Genomic DNA, 15,688 nt, shown 5'->3' with positions numbered 1-15,688 from the left:
ATGGCAACGTTCCATAAGAGGAATATAAAACACGGCTTTGAAGATGCCATTAAAGGCTTTAGTCTTTCCTTATAATCAGGTGCTTTTCCTCCTGTATTTTGATTGTAATTATAAATTCTGTCCCATCTGTCATTCTAGCACATTCTTTCATGACTGCTTTTATTCTCTTGAAAGTTTTTAATTTCACAAAGATGATTCCTCTGTCAGAGTCTCGGATGGGTCATTCCTTAGTGATAAGATTTCTAATATTGTAGGGCAGTATTGAATGTGCAAATGGTCAAAACCTGCTTTTCTGCATTTTCCGGTCATTGATGCAGACAGAACTCCTTCCCTGGGTCCCTATGATTTCCTGTGACCAAGCACTTTAAAATAGTGGGGCAGTTTTACTTCCCTGACCACACAATTCTCTCAAAGGAGTGAGTGAGCACAGCGACAGCATTAGGAATGAGGAAGTAGCCTTTACTGCAGGTGACTTTTAAGTTTGAAAGGGGTTATTTAACTCAAAAAAGGGCAACTGGCAGAGGGCCTGGTAAGTGCGTGTGTGTGCGTGCTCAGCCGCGTCCAACTCTCTGTGACCCCATGGACTGTAGCCCACTAGGCTACTCTGTCGTTGGGATTCTCCAGGCAGGGATACTGGAGTGGGTTGCTATGCCCTCCTCCAGGGGATCTTCCTGACCCAGGGATCCAACCTATGTCTTGCATTTCCTGCATTGGCAAGCAGGTTCTTTACTGCTAGGGCCGCCTGGGACGCCCATTTTTCATAGTACTCTAACGCAATTGTTATCAGAACTCTTCAGTGCGTCCATGCCACTGCAGGAATTAGCTGTTTTTACAGACATGTAACTTGATATCCTTCGCTGAAATGAAGGGACTGTACAAGCCTGCTTTTGGACAGTTTGTTCTGTTCTGCAGATCTGCCTACTGTTATGTATAACAGTCTTTTGTGCGTGTGTTTGTTTTGTTTTGCTTATTTATTGAATTAATTTTCTGAAACTTTAACCTTTTCATTTTGCATTGGGGGTACAGCTGATTAACAACGCTGTGACAGTTTCAGGTGGACAGCCAGGGGACTCAGCCATAGATATACATGTATGGTGAGTTTTTAATTTCTAGCTTTGATGTCATATTACTGGATACATTTAGAGCTGCTGTATCATCCTAATATCCTTCTAAATTGAACCCTTATATTTAGGGAGTGAATTTAGTTTCTAATTATGCTTTTTTGCTTTAAAGTTTAGTTGGTGTGTTTTTAATGTAGTATATTATCTTTCTTTCGACTAGCGTACATTTACTTCTATTTCAAGCCTTCTTCCCCCTCCTCCCCCAAGGACCATGTCCTTGCAGTTCCTGCCTAGGTCTGGGGCTGGTTTCTGATCGTTCTTACCTTTGACATGCTCGGGTTTCACATCTACTTCCACCAGAGGATGCAGGAATGCAGCTCAGTCACACGGCTTCTCCCCCAGGATGGGCAAATTCCCCTGGGGCACACTGGCCTTGCTGATTTGACCTAATCTTTTTTGATAGTTTCAAGAATTTGTTAAAATTTTGTCTAGCATTTTTAGTTGTCACCAGTGAGCGGCTCAACTGAACTACCTGGGGGGTCATTATAGGAAGGAGAAGTTTCAGATAAAGGCAATTTTGTATAAACTGTGCCTGAGATTGTTTTGTCCATGGTAAAAAAACAGTTTTGAATCTGAAGTCAGGTCCCTTAATGCTAGCTATATTTTAACCATCCTTTAGGTGAGTAAAAATTTATGTTCATGAAAAATAAGGTTTCGAAATACTACAAGAAAATGGAAATATTCAAATTGGAAAGATGCATGTACTTGTGATGGAATGGATTCGGATAGGAGAAACTTTTAAAGATACTTAAAACACACAACAGCTTTAAGATATAATTCATGTACCATCCAATTCACTCATTTAACTTGTATACTTCCATGGCTTTTGGTATAGTCACAAAGTGCAGCCATCATTATAGTCAATTTTAGAACATATTCATCACCTCAAAAAAAAGCTCCATTCCCTTTGGCTCTCAACATCCCATTCCTTCATTACAATGACTCCTCATAACTACTAATCTACTTTCTGCCTTTATATTAGATAGATTTCTCTGTTCTGGGCATTTCCTATACATGGAGGCACATCATATGCGGTCTTTGTGGCTGGCTTCTTTGACTTAGCATCTTTTCAAGGTGCATCTGTATGTGTCAGTACACACTCTCTTTCTGTAGCTGAATAGTACTCTGTTGTATGGCTGTACCACATTCATTCATGCATTCACTACTGATGGATATTTGGGAGGCTTCCATGTTTGCCTGTTGTAAATAGCGCTGCTATGCACATCTATGTACAAGTTTTTGTACAAGTGTATGTGTAGACGGAGAACGCAATGGCACCCCACTCCAGTAGTCTCGCCTGGAAAATCCCACGGACGGAGGAGCCTGGTAGGCTGCAGTCCGTGGGGTCGTGAAGAGTCGGACACAACTGAACGAATTCACTTTCACTTTCACTTTTCACCTTCATGCATTGGAGAAGGAAATGGCAACCCACTCCAGTGTTCTTGCCTGGAGAATCCCAGGGACGGGGGAGCCTGGTGGGCTGCCGTCTATGGGGTCGCACAGAGTCGGACACGACTGAAGCGACTTAGCAGCAGCAGCAGCGTGTGTGTAGACATATATTTTCATTTCTCTTGGGTGTACACCTTGGAATGGAGTTGCTGGTTCATATGGTAATTCTATGCTTAACCAGGCTCTTTTCCTCAGTGGCTACGTCATTTTACACCCCTAGCAACAGTATGAGGGCCCTTGGTTCTCGGTAAGTGCTCAGTCACTCAGTCGTGTCTGGCTGTTTGTGACCGCATGGCTATAGCCTTCCAGGCTCCTGTCCATGAAATTCTCCAGGCAAGAATACTGGAGCGGGTTGGCATGCTGTCTTCCAGGGGATCTTCCTGACCCAGGAATCGAACCTGTGTCTCCTATGTTCTTTACCACTAGTGCCACCTGGAAAAGCCCTGGTTTTCCATACCCTCACCAAAACTTGCTATTGTAAGACTTTTTGATTGTAGTTATCCTAGTAGGTGCAAAGTGATGCCTCATGATGGTTTTGATGTGCCTTTCTCTGATGATTCGTGATGTCTAGCCTCTCTTCATGTGCTTATTAGCCAGTTTGTTGGAGGAATGTCTTTAGTATAGGACTCTTTATTTAAAATTTTATTTGTAGTTTTATTATTGAGTTATGTTATTAATATGAAAGTCGGCAAACTGGCAGTCATAGAAATTTCTAGTGCTCACCATGCCACGCCGCTGCTCCCTCAGAAACCATCTGCACTCGAAAATACCTTCGCAAGAGCCAAGGGTACCAAGTGAGGGATTACAGTGCTGGGTGAGGCACAGACCCAAGAAAAGCTGCACGGAGGCGGATGGGAAAGAGATTCAAGCTGCCCTCTCCCCTCGTCCCTGGCCCTAGGCCTGGATAGTCCAGCGAGAGAGAGACCCTCCCCATGGGAGCAGGGGACCGGAACGCGTGCGCCCAAGCCAGGCTGGCTCCCACGCGCCGGACTTCCCTCCACGGACCCAGGCCGCTGGTCCACCGGAGACCCACCAGCACCAGAAGCCCTCCTAGCTTCAGGGTCCCCCGGCTCCCAGGGGACTCCTAGACCCCCATGTATCCCAGCGCCCTTGGACTCCTGTAGCCTCAGGCACCCAAAAGATTTCCCCAGGATCCCAAGCTCCTCGCCAACCCTAGAGGTGACCAGCTCCGTGGACACCAGGCTCCAGGCGGGCTCCTGAGAACACAGGCTCAGCAACCAGTCTTGTCACCCACCCCAGTGCCCAGCCAGCCCTCAGAGCCCCAACCTCAAGGCCAGCTCCCGCGGAGCCAGGCTCCTGGGCCACCCTCAGTGGTAGGACTCCCGCCCCCCCAGCTCAGGTGCCACTTCCCCGGGACCAGGCGCTGGGCTCCTCTCGGCTCTGTGCGGGCCTCTGTGATCTCCAGCATGCGGCCTGCCCACCTGATGACCCGGGCACCAGACGTGTCTACTGGGGACTCAAGCCACAAGCCCCCACCTTCTCCGAATCACCTCCTGCCAGCACCCCGACATAGACAACATCGGAGCACCCACCCAGAGCCTCTGGACCAGCTGACTGGTGAAGGGCTTTGCCTTTGCGTTGAAAATACATTATATTTAATTAAAATACATTATATTATATATATGTTTTTAAACTCCACAGAACCCAGAACGAATCAATGAAGCCTCTTTGCTTTAGAGGTTTGGATGTAGCTGTTCTCCATCACTTTCCTGTTTACCGGAATCAAGAAGTGAGCAGACTCAGCTGGAATTTTGCCTTTATTACCAGGGCAGGGGATGTAGATCCATCTTGCAAGGGGCCGATGGGCAGGGAGCCGCGGCCCTGGCTCTGCGCTCGCGTCCATGTCATCCGCCAGCCTGCGGAGCTGGCACGGCGAGTCCCTGTGCCCGGCAGGCCGGTGCTGAGTGGGGATTAGGATGCCAGCATCTGATGCTCCCCGTGGCTTCCTGCTCCCCCTTGGAGTCCTGACAAGAAATGACCTTGTTCAATCCTGCTGAGCTTCCTAGATTTACTGGGCTTATAGCAACACATGGGAAGGAGATTATGTTTATTTTTAAAACATAAAAAAAAAAATGCAGCCTTCCCAAGGCTTTGGTGCTGTGTGTGCACAACACAAATGCACGCACACATGCAATGTACGTATAATCGCTTCTAATTAACTTCTGTTCTTCCTACAAAACTAAGTGTGAAGCCTTAAAGACTTGTCAGCTTCTCTGCCTGTGAAATTTATCTACTTCTAATTGTGAATAACAATACATTCAAGGTTAGCTATAAATGACTCTGATTTCACAGGAACCCCAAATCTAAAAAGCATGCTTGAAGATGAATACATTTATGCAAAACATTTTTGTAGTATGCTTCCAGATCAAAATCGAGTTATTTATGCTTATCCAAAACCCCTCTTTTGAATAGATAGATGCGTAACTGAATTACTTTGCTGTATACCTGAAACGAACACAACATTGTTAATCAAGTATACCCCAATATAAAATAAAAATTAAACACACACACACACAAAGCACCTTTTGTAGAAGGAGGATTTTTTTCTAAATCTGTGAAAAAATGAATTTCACTGATTTCAAAGTAAGTCCACATAGGAAAGGTATAAAGAAGAAAAGATGCATAAAATAAAGACGAGTTTATCATCCTAGTTAATGGGAAATGAATTTAGTTTACAATTTTACAAAACAAAATATTCAAAGAACAAATGTTAGATAATAAGATTAAGAATGTTCCCACCTTCTGAGTAGCTGTAAGCTCTTCCAGGCTTCGCCACTAGATGTCATGAAGAGCCCGTGAATTATTATAAGCCATCTTCCTAATCCCGTGGGTTACAGAACCATTTAAAGTTTTTTGTGATTTTGTAGTTAATTTGGATAGGAAGTGATTTCCTCAGGGCGGGGGTTGTGAAAAAATACTCATTGTGGGTTAATTTTAAGATATTGGAAGCTATTAGAAAATGTGATCAGTTATCAAATCGGGAAAAATGATCCTCTTAAAGCATGGGGAATATCTCCAGGGAGAATATCATATGCCACGTGGAACCAAAGAGCTGTACTAAAATCTTCTCTGCAGTAAGCTTAGCTTTGGCCCCTCCAGCCTTCCATTCCTCTCCTTTTCTTTTCTTGGCCATGCCATGCAGCTTGAGATCTCAGTTCCCTGACCGGGGTTTCCCAGGCCCACAGCAGTGAAAGTGCTGAGTCCTCACCACTGGACCACCGGGGAAGTTTCCAGCCTTCCTTTTCTTTTGAAAGACGGCATGGCTTGTCAGATCTGCCCTCACCAGGACTTCATAGGATTTTCCCTAAAACTGGGCCAGTGAAAGAAAGAATAAAGGGGAGGGCCTTGATGATCAGGGGAGGATGTTTGAAGCTAGACTTTGAGATCCACTAATCAAAGCCATTGTGGGGACCTCCCTGGTGTTCCAGTGGCTAAAACACCACGGTCCCAAAACGGGGGGCCTGAATGAAGTCCCTGCAGCCCACATGCTACAACTGAGTTCTCAAGCCACAACTAAAGATCCGCGTTAAAACCCAGTACAGCCAAGTAAACTAAAAAACAAAGCAAGTGTGGAAGACCAGATTTTATGGGTGAACTTTAGAGACAGAGAATTTTATTTAATATAAGGAAGAACTTCCTGAAAATAAAATAAACACAGTGTCTTATGGAGCAGTGGGGTCTTCATCCCTGGAAAGAGTTAAGAATCAAGAGAGGCCCTCAGTGGGCCAGAATCTCTATTTGAGGTGGAAAGTTAGACTAAGTGAACTTCAAGTGTGTCTGACCCACAAATCTACACCCAACAAAGTTAATCCTTCAACAACCAAGAAGGCAGCAGAAAAAGAGTTGGGAATGTGTGCTTAGGTAAGTCCAAACAAATGCTTGTGTTTGCTTAACTAAGGAAAATAGGGTTCTTGAAGCCCCAAAAGGGAATTACGATAGTTGTGCTGGTTTTGGGGACTCTCCCTGGGAAATACTGGTAAGAAAGGACCCTTGTACATTTTTTAAAAATATTTATTTACTTGGCTGCGCTGGGTCTTAGCTGTGGCATGCACACTCTTGGTCATGGCAGGTGGGATCTAGTTCCCTGATTGGGATTGAACCCGGGCCTCCACTATTGGGAGTGAGGAATCTTGGCCACCGGACCATCAAAGAAGTTCCAGAAGGCAGCCCTGCACTTTCGTGCTTCCAGCCTCTGGCTCCTCAGTCTTTGCCCTGCCAGAGGCATCGTGTTTACTTGCTTCTCCTCTTCTAACCAAGCACTGATCACGACTCAGTCTTCAAATAGTAAATCTGGGAGCAACTCAAGTGACGATCTTCTGAAGTGTTGTGTTTTACTAGGGAACAATGCCTTCCAGCTCAGCTAAAGGAATGAAAGTCAGTCTGGGAATGGAAGATCTCTGCTGGCCTGTAGGGGAGGAAATGAGCCCTTGTTTGACCTCTGAGCAGTTGCCTTTCCTGCCAAGAGGATAAGCCCCAGAGCATGGCTGGCCCTTGAAGTAGCTCACATGAGCTCCAGTGATTGATAAAAAACAAAACAAAGTATTTCCACATATTCTTGGCTCTTGAAAAAAAAAAAAAAAAGAACTACAGCTGAGATATAACTTAAGCCCACCCAAGACCTTGAGGTATTGTGTTTGACCCTAGTATATAAATCAGAAGCATGACTTGTCTATCCTAATACATTCAATAAATCAGGTTTTTATAACATCTTTCTAAACTCAGAGTTTGATAAAACATCATATGATTAGATTGTCAGATGGATTTAAAATTTCCTTCTTATGCCAAGAGTAAAAATGATTTACACATGTTTGTAGTTTCTAAGTATACAGAAGTGTTCAGTGCTAGTGTTTACCTGGATTCCTTTTTTTTGGCCAAGCCACATGGCCTGTGGGATCTTAGTTCCTTGACCAGGGATCAAACATGTACCCCCTGCATTGGAAGGGTGGAATCTTATCTACTGGGTTGCCAGGGCAGTCTTTTACCTGGATTCTTGACCAGGAGTTAAATGAAATCCTTTCTCCTTCACTCCCCACGGACAAAGACCACTCACAGTATCATAGATGCTTAAGGCTGGGGTGGACCACGAGGATCATTTAACCCCATCTCTTAATCCCACAGATGAGGAAAGCGAGGCCCCAGTGACTTGTTCTGACTGCCAACACCCTGTTGCCCCACCACTCCGTCTCCTTCCCGGAGGGTGTGCACTGGAAGTGCACAGAGACACGTGCCCCGACCCAGGCCACACCTTCATCTGCTTCTCTCGGGAACCAAGAGCAGAGAAGCCTGGGTGGGAGCAGAAGCAGGATCTCTAGCCCTCCTCCATGTCAGTGGTTTTACTATTTTACCCACCAAGGAATGAAGGAATGAACTGCCCACCCCTTGCAGGCTCCATGCTTTAAAACAGCAGGTCTACAAAACAAGGGCTTCACAGCTGGTGCTAGTGGTAAAGAACTCACCTGCCAATGCACGAGATATGAGACATGGTTTCGGTCAGGAAGATCCCCTGGAGGAGGGAATGGCTACCCATTCCAGCCTTCTTGCCTGGACAAATCCATGGACAGGGAAGCCTTGAAGGCTACACAGTCCATGGGGTCACAAAAGAGTCGGACATGACTTAGCGACTTAGCATGCACAAAACAAACCCCGTTTATTAAGTATTCGTTGATTTTCCTACTTAAAAAAAAACCTTCAAGACAGGCATTGCTATCAACCCAACCTTCTGATGAGCACAGAAAGCCTGGGGGCTGCAAGCTCAGCTCACTGCAAAGAAGCTTGGTGTTTAGCCTAAGCCACCTTTCCAATGACTTCCCTTAGGAGTACTGATGGGCAGGAACCAGGAGAGGACTGCCAAAGATCTGGAAGCTCAGGTTGGCAATATGGGCCCAAAGGATGCTCACAAGATTCCTTGACCTTGACCTCATTAACACCTCTGTCTGAGTTAGCCATGCTTCATCCTGGAACAGGTGAGAGGCAAGGGCGTGACCCAACCATCATCATCCCGCATCGGGATACGGCAGGGGCTCCTCCCAGATGCCCTACTCCCACCCTGCTCATCCCTCTGGGGCCTACGCTCCACGGAGCAGCTGGTAATTCATGAACCCTCCACTGCTCCAACCTCCGCATCGGCTCTGCCGCATTTTACTGCAGCAAAAGCATCGTCTTTACAGTGATTCAGGGGTGCCCCTCAGCCCCGCCCCAATCTGGCTTTTGCTCCTGCTTATTCCTCTGACCCTATCTCTGGGTCCTTGCTTCTTCAACTTGCTGGGCTGAGTCACCCTGGCCAACCTGCTGGGTCTCAGTCCTTTCAGGAGCATTTGTGCCTGCTGCCTAGACCTCTCCTCCTGGATGAATCAGAGCCCAGTCCCCGCCCGCCCTCTTCTTTCACCTGGACACCGCCCTCCCGCTGTCTTCTCTCTGGCCACCTCACTCCCTCACAGAATGCCCAACACTGGTTTCCTGCTCCCCACCCCTCCGTCCCCGCTTTCTTTTTCGCTTTCTCAGTATCTAAAACCCCTCATATTTGACTTGTCTGTTGTCTGCCTCCTCAGCAGAATGTAAATTTCATGAGGTTAGAGGTCATGGTCTCTCTTGACCACTCTTGTGTTTGGCATCTGGAAAAACATTCAGCAATGGTTAGTTCTCAGTAGGTATTTGTTGAGGGAAAGCATGAATGGATGCAAGGCATCCCCCTACATCCTGTACAACAGCAGGCTAGGATCTTAAGGTTTCCAGGTAAAGGACTGAAATACTGCAACAAGCCCTAGAGGCAGCCTTTCAAGGCACATCACACACAGCTGTGGATGAGAAGAACTAGGCTGTCTTCCAGGCTTGGCTAGAGTCTCGCTGCATGACTTTTGATAAGTTGTGTGACCTCTCTGTGCCTTCCTGATCCCACTCTATAAATGAAATAACCAGTACTGGTCTTGCCTCTCTCACAGGGGTTTGTAACAGTCAAATGAGATGGGCCAACAAGCTCTTTGGTAACTTAGACTTCCCATTCCAGTGTGAGAGGGATTTTCTTCTTTCAAGGCTTAAATGTTCGGTCCAAAGAGAAAGACTGAAGGGAGGCTCTGACTCTGGTGCCAAGGAGTAAAGGATGGGGCATGGAATGTTCGGTGTGTAAAATCTCAAAGAGGAACAACTTGGAAGAGGGTACTAAAGGCCTGTGCCTTTTTTTTTTTTTTTAATTGTATTTGTTATTCTCACTTTCACTGGGTTTATTGTGGGCAGGTTAGGGGGTGTATATTTAAAATTCTTTTCCTGAGCCAAAAGGACTCCAGCCCCCTTCCCTTTAAAAAGAAATAAGTATTTAAAAATATTTATTTATTTGGCTGTGCCGGTCTTAGTTACAGAACTTGGGATCTTCGATCACTGTCTCAAGGGAACTCTTAGCTGTGGCATGCGGAGTCTGGTTTCCTGACCAGGGCTCAAACTCAGGCCCCTGCATGGAGCACGGAGTCTTAGTCACTTGACCACTGGGGAAGTCCCCTCCAGTATTTGCATTTGTGTTAATTTTGTCTCTTTACGTGGCTTTGAATTTCCCATGTGTATCTAACATAGTTTTGGGCAGGCGATGGGTCTTCAACTCTCTGGTTAAATGGGCTCAATTTCTGTTGTTAATATTCAGGAAACTGGAATCTTAAATCTCAATCCCCTGCCCCAAATTCCTCCAAAAGGAAATGAATACTAGCTTAGAGAAATCAGCAAGGAAGAGGAGGTTTCATTTCAGGATTTTCACAAGAGTGAGTTGATGGTGGCAATCTTGACTCTTATTTGAACACCTAAATGGACTCAGGAAACTTAAACATTTTAACCCCAAACACATTGATGTGTCAATTCATCTTTGCACACTTTCCAGTTTAGACAAGGGAAGTTATTTATTTTCCAAACTATGAACAACATATATAAAAAAAGGAGTTGATCAGAATTTTCACCCAACTGTACAATTCTGGGATAGTTGTGGCTTCAAGTATCTAAAAGGCACTTGAGCTCTGGAAAAAGAAATCAACTTTCAGGGGACTGATTATTTTCTTTCCTACTACTGGACTGTATTGGGAAACCACCATAATTAGAGTCCAAATTACTGCTTCACCTAAAGGCCTTTTAACTAAGAGAATAATTGCCCACAGCTCGGCACTGAGTAGCCTGAAACTACAGCATCCATAGCAATAATAAAGTGGGGGAAAGATGTAATGAAGATATTTATATTTATTCAAAAGTCTAGTTGTATATCTAAACAGAAGTCAAAGCCAAGCGCACCTTTCAAGTTCCTTAGGAAGCTCTCGGTTGAAGGGAGAGGAGCAGGAAGGAGCTATGTTTTTCTAAATCTCAGACACCTATAGGGTGCTTTCCAACTCCATGAGAGACAAAAAATTAATTTCGATGTATTTTATACCAAAGGATCTCCTATAAACATTGAAAAGGAATCTCACACTTCTTCATTTTTTCCACTGAACACAATGGAAACAAAACGTTCTTCATTTTTCTACAGGTGGTGAGGGAAGGAGGAAGCCTGTGTATTTATTCTCTCTCTCAGTAAAAATCTCCTTATAAAAAGGACGTTGAGAGACATCACTGAAACCCAGATTGAAGACCAGTTGGATTTTGGTAGCTGTTTTCTCTACTCAGGCTTGTGTTACATAAGTTGACTCACATATTTTCTATGTGGTCATAGGTTCCAATTGGTATAAATTTATAAAAGTCCAGCCTTTTGATTGTCAGTTTGCACCATCCCTCCGAAGAACATCTGTGATGTCTTAAAGAGCATTAAAATCACTTAGCAAGCTAAGTGGGATAGAAGGGGAAGAAAAAGCAAGAGACATTTCCTATCGACTCTAATTAAAGAATTTTTGCAAATCGTTGCCTACACCTTGGGTTGTACACTGTGCCAGCCGCACCGGCTTTTAATTTGCTTTCAAGTGCAGTTCAAGGTGTGGATATTGATCTCTGCACCCCTGATGGGTGATCCCTGGGCACCAAGCTACATCTCTTTGTGTACCATTGTGACAGCTGAGGTCACTCAGAGTGCTGGCTAACAATCCTCATGTCTAAACATCCTGCAAAGCTGTCCTTGACAAAGTGCCCCCAGCTCACGAGTCTCCTTTCCTGGATGGCCTGGGTCAGAAAGGATTGCGAAGCAAGGCCATTAAGCCAACGTCTCCATCTATCTACCCACTCCTCTTGGGTCACTTTACCTTCTCAGGTTGGGGTACTAGTCCTTTCTGTTAAGAGCTTAATTTATTTGATTCCGAGCCTCATGAGCAGTTCTTGATGGAACTGCACAGTAACCCCGAATCCTCAGAACAGGCAGTGCTACTCAAAGGGTCGACCAGCAGCACCATCAGGGAGTTTGTTAAACATGCCAGTTCTTGGACCCCATCCCCCACCTACTGAATCAGGAACTCTGGGGATGGGACCGGTCCTCTGCGGCTTAACAAGGTGTCCAGGTGACGCTGATAGACACACAAGTTTAGGAACCAAGGATATACACGATCATCTCAGGAACTATAGAACTTTCACTCCACACCATTCAAATCTCCCTCCTCCTGTTACACAGCTGAACTTTGCTCCAACTAACATCCTCGCTGTAGTTTAAGGCTTTGCATCTTCCAAGAGATGCGCGAATACTTACAGGCACTTTAAGCTGTCATTGGTTATTTATATCTTAGCATGAACAGCTTCATAATTTTCTGGTTTTACTAGCAAAACAGACTCACTGACCCTCAGGTGGGGAGGGAATCTCTTCAGCTTTTGAGAGGAAAATAGTGCCACTCAGAGGGAGCGGGCCACCTCCTTCCAGTTATCATTCTATGCCAGGGAAGTTTTATGACTTGTTCATCTGAGACAATTGGCAAAGGAGTGTCAAGAGGCTAAAAGTCCTGGGCAAAGAGCAAAAGTATTGACGGATTCAACACATTAAAGAAGGAAGAGTCTGGTTAGAGTTGAAAAAGCGAAGATCAGTCAGTGTATTTCCAAAGTATTAACAGCAAGAAAGAGATCTTAACCTGGGAAGCAGAATGGGACAAATAGAATGGGGAAGAATTGTGCATCCAGAAATTTACTAAGGACCCTTTGAAGGCTTTACTCCCACCATGGGAAGAAAAAAGAAACAGGTATGATCAAATTTCATCCAATATTGCTATGGCTTGCCCCTGCTCCAGAGACCCAGGGGAATTTACGTTTTTCTCAGTGGATCTCAGATCTTGTTGTGAGGCTGAGCAACTGTCCTAGAAGGGGATGGCTTGCCTGGTGGGCTGAGCGTGGAAATCAGAGGCAGGGAACCTGGCTTTCTTAATCCTAACTCCACCTCTGTTTAGCCAAGGCCTAGGGCTAGACTCTTAACTACTCTGTGGCCGTTTCTTCCCTGTAAACCAGAAATAAAAACATTCACCTGCCCCTCAGGGGGACTCTGGGGGCCTGACTGGCAGATGACAGGACTGCCCTTTATGTTTTCAATGAGCCACATAAAAGCTGCATGGCTGGTTGGGGTACTCTTTTGTCTGGTTGCTTGCAGAGCAACCTTTAATGACGCTTTAGAAAATCAATTCCGTTTGTAAGCTCTATCAAGTAATCACATGGAACTCTTGAAGCCTTAACTTCTGAAACTGAAGTTGCACAACAGGAAATTGCCAAATGTGGATATTATAGGAATTTGAGCAGGCCGAAGGCAGCCTTGCATTGGATAATGATGGTATTAAGGAATGTGCAGCTGTTTGTATGGGAGTGAGTTGTCCGGTCCTTGGAGAGCACGAAGGCAGGCGTGGCCTCTGACTATTGTAATCTACAAGATTATCCCATTAATCATATTTGTCTCCGGGAGTACCTTCGTTCTGACTTGAAGTGTTGTTTTCCCTTGATGCATCACATGCGAGAATGCCTCTAATTGAAAACATTCCGGGGACAAATTTCAAAATGTTCTTAAATACAAGATGAGTTTTAGCTGCCAAGAAAAGACAAGTTAACTGCATGCATCAAAACCTGGTCCGATGACAATTTTTGGTTTTTCTCTTTATTTTATTACTATTTTTTTAACCTGTAAAGTATGATCGTTTGTTACAATCTGGAACACTCCAGTCTTTTCCTTAGGTAGCTCTGTTGCCTCCATTCTTAACCAGACAAAATGGCTAAGCCTTCCAGGACTGCCAGCCAGCGGGGGAGCAAACTGTCTCTCGTTTCCACCCAGAATTCAGCAAGACCTGGGAGATGCAGATTAGTCTGGGGACAAAAATTAAAAGCACATTTTGCAAATGAGATTCAGATGCGCAAGGATGGGATGATAGATTTTTATTAATGACATAATATCGGAGACATTAGCCCAGTTGTAGCAATGTTTCAGTCCTAGGCAGCTTCCTCTTCAGCAGCTGGTGTGACTTTTCATGCTGTTTCTGGAGCTTTCCCTACTGAGAAGCTGTACACATTTTAGGGTATGTGTGTTTCATCTCAATAGCTGTGTAAGAATACTGTAGTATACTGATCCCAGGAATAAAAAAAAATATGCGGTATGTTTTTGCATGTGTCTCTGTAGTCAACGTAAGAACTATATTTGTTCTCCTCCCCACCGCCTCCCACCAACCTTTGTCTCTCACACTCACCATAAACACCATTCACACAATAGATTTTCATACAGATCAGAGATAAAAGACCAAACGCTGGGACTTCTCTGGCAGTCCAGTGGTTAAGACTCTGTGCTCCCAATGCAGGGGGCATGGGTTTGATCCCTGGTTGGGGAACTAATGAAAAAAAATGACCAAATGCTGACAACAATGGAGAACAAATCATAAATTGATTTGTTAGCTTACACTTAAACTTCAAGCAAAGGAGATAACTTTTTGTTTAACAAGCTCTGCATTGATTACAGACCAACAGTGACCTCTAATGTATAAAAACACATTAGCAGTGAGGAAGGATATTTGATTTCTTGAGTCATTTACAGCTGGGCAGCCTAACCCAGCTGGTACTTTCAAATGTGAACTATATTAGGATAAAACAGAGAGAGGAATGTAAGTGCACTGTTTTTGAAACTGAACTATAAAAACGGACGTAGAGAGTTACTTCATGACTTTGTTAACTGTCTTTCTTGTTGTCAACGTCACCTAATAGTCAAGCCTCAGCCAAAATACCTGTATATACAGTATTAATTCTACTACTACATGTGATACATGTTTAATGAAGTTATTCATTCAATAAATTTTTACTGAATGTCAGTGGTATGTCAAGCGTGAGGGGTACAGCTCTCACTGAGGATCAAACAAATATTACATTTTCTTTCTGTACCATTCCCTACATTTTCTCTATTTCTATCCCCCAAATTCCTAAGGATTTGAAAAAAATATAATTGCTCTCTTTTTTTAAGTTTTTAAAAAAATATTGATTTGACAGCACTGAGTCTTACTTGTGGCATGTGAGATCTTAGCTGCAGCCTGTGGGGTCTAGTTCCCTGACCAGGGATCGAACATGGGCCCCCTGCCTTGGGAGCGTGGAGTCTTAGCCACTGGACCACCAGTTCAGTTCAGCTCAGTTGCTCAGTCGTGTCGGACTCTTTGCGACCCCATGGACTGCAGCACGCCAGGCTTCCCTGTCTATCACCAACTCCTGGAGCTTGCTCAAACTCATGTCTATCGAGTTGGTGATGCCATCCAACCATCTCATCCTCTTTTCAAATCCCCTTCTCCTTCTGCCTTCAATCTTTCCCAGCATCAGGGTCTTTCCCAGTGAGTCAGTTCTTTGTATCAGGTGGCCAAAGTATTGGAGTTTCAGCTTCAACATCAGTCCTTCCAGTGAATATTCAGGACTGATTTCCTTTAGGATGGACTGGTTGGATCTCCTTGCAGTCCAAGGGACTCTCAGGAGTCTTCTCCCACACCACAGTTCAAAAGCATCTATTCTTTGGTGCTCAGCTTCCTTTATAGTCCAACTCTCAAATCCATGCATGACTACTAGAAAAACCACAGCTTTTACTAGATGGACCTTTGTTGACAAAGTAATGTCTCTGCTTTTTAATATGCTGTCTAGGTTGGTCTTAACTTTTCTCCTGAGGAGCACGCATCTTTTAATTCCATGGGTGCAATCACCATCTGCAGTGATTTTGCAGCCCATAA

This window comes from Bos taurus, chromosome 24 (genome assembly GCF_002263795.3).
Source record: "Bos taurus isolate L1 Dominette 01449 registration number 42190680 breed Hereford chromosome 24, ARS-UCD2.0, whole genome shotgun sequence".
Lineage (NCBI taxonomy): Eukaryota > Metazoa > Chordata > Mammalia > Artiodactyla > Bovidae > Bos > Bos taurus.
The sequence above is the reverse complement of the archived record's forward strand: the minus strand, read 5'-3'. Positions refer to the sequence as shown.